Below are 2,085 nucleotides of genomic sequence, written 5' to 3' on the forward strand. Positions count from 1 at the left end.
CAGTTCCGTCACCTGGACCCCCGGCCTCAAAGCCCTCCCTGCTCTCAGCTCACCTTGGCACCGGCCTGACCCTGCCTCCACGGAGCCTGTCCAGCCCAGCCCACCATGCTCCCCTGCTGCCGCCACGGGGCCAGGCTCCCAGGTGGGGGCAGCCCCACACGGTCAGCTCTGGCCTGGCCCTGGCGCTCACTTCCCTGTGCTGACTGGTGGTTCAATGTCCCCGGCTTCCATCCTCTCTCCCTAAGAAAATAATTGTTTAAAGACAGTCTCGGGCCAGCAGGTGGGATGGAGGCTAACACACTGGATTCCACATGGCCGACCGAGTAGTTCAAGTCCCGGACCTAGCGGCTGGAAAAACGCACCTGTGTGTGCTCAAAATCCCGAAAGGAAAATGGAGGCGCCATTATGGCGTGGCGATCATGCCTGGGGGTGCTTTCCTCATCCCCCCCGCCTGCCTCTCTCCAGTGAGTGTGCATGCCCTATAAGAAAAACTGAGAAGAGCAAAAACGGGCTCCCCATGCCACAGCCCCCCTGCCTCAGCCTCCCTGCGCACCACCAGCCCTTCCTGCACAGGTGCGTGCAGGTGCAGGTGCACACAGGTGCAGGTGCACACAGGTGCAGGTGCGCACGGGTCAGGTGCACACAGGTCAGGTGCACACAGGTGCAGGTGCACACGGGTCAGGTGTGCGCAGGTGCAGGTGTACACGGGTCAGGTGCGTGCAGGTGCACACGGGTCAGGTGCACACAGGTGCAGGTGCGCACGGGTCAGGTGCACACAGGTGCAGGTCCTGGTTGCTACATGGGACCAGGGGCTAAGTCCTGGCCCCCTGTGGGCCACCATAGAGCACAGGGTCTGAACGGCATGTATGGCTGGCATGCTGCGTCCTCACCTGGTCCCTGTCTTCTGGCCGCGCGTCTCTGTGCAGGTGGGCTGTGTCAGACTGCGGGAGGGCCAGAGTCTTCTCCTTCCTCTCCAAAGTGTCCAGAGTGCGTCAGGACGGTGCCTGGCGGGGGTCTGTATGGCAGTCTGTCCCCACAGGACTGGGTCAGTGTTCAGGTCTGTAGGCAGTGCAGGCCATATGCGGTTGGAGGTCTGAGGTCCCTCCGCTGGGCCCCGAGCGAGTCCCGGGAACACTCAGGACCTCAGCTCACTTCTGGCTACACGCGAGCCTCCTGCACCGCCAACCACCCACAGCCGAGGTGGGGGCCTCCCCGGGGCTCTGCCTGCTGGCTCCATCTGGGATGTGGATGCTCACGTGCTGCAGCTACCAGGCTGCGGCCCTGGCTCGCTGGGCACCAGGCCTGCTGGTTACACCCCGTGGCAGCCCTGGCTCTGCCTGTCTCCACCTGCTGCCCCGCCTCCCCCGCCCTCTGGGGTGCTCTTTGCCTGGGTTCCCCAAAGCTAGGCTTCCACATACACACTTTGTCCCTGGGACACCACTGGTGGTTATCCCCGAGACCTGAACTGCCCTCTGCTTTCATGGGGGCACCTGGCTCGAGTCTCTTGCGTTACCTGCACTCATGCCAGTAGGCTCGATGTGAGCGAGAGCACTGGGTGGCTTCTCATTTTGAGGGTTCCCCTGGGAGGTGCATGCTCATGCTTTGGTCCTTGCCCTCCTGCTGGCTGGAATGAGGATGCCCAGGATGGAGCTGCAGCAGCCATTTGGGGCCATAGACTGAAGGCCAGCATGTTCCCGAGTGTGAGGCGGTGAGCTAAGGACAGCAAAGTGAAGAGTAGGGAGAGGCTGCAGCATCCCTTTGGTCCTGGCTTGTCCTCCCCCACAGCCATTCCCCTGACTGGCAGCCCCCTCTGTGACGGCTCCCACTGCTCCTCCCTGCTAGCCCGCTTTGACTATGTGGTGCTCGTCAGGTGCTCGGGGGGCCCTGTTTTCTACAGGGACATCACTGAACGTGGCCTCCATTCCTGTTCCCCAGCTTTCCTAAAGCCTGTGCATTCTGAGGCACCCCCCCCTCCCACCCCGCCCCAGCTCCCCTGCACCCCACCTAGCACCCCTGGCATTCGCTGTGTCTGTGAGGTCAGTGAATGCATGTGGCCACTGGCTCTGGGCTGAGGGGCTGAGTTCA

The sequence above is a fragment of the Tupaia chinensis genome, unplaced genomic scaffold (genome assembly GCF_000334495.1).
Source record: "Tupaia chinensis unplaced genomic scaffold, TupChi_1.0 Scaffold147500_2, whole genome shotgun sequence".
Lineage (NCBI taxonomy): Eukaryota > Metazoa > Chordata > Mammalia > Scandentia > Tupaiidae > Tupaia > Tupaia belangeri.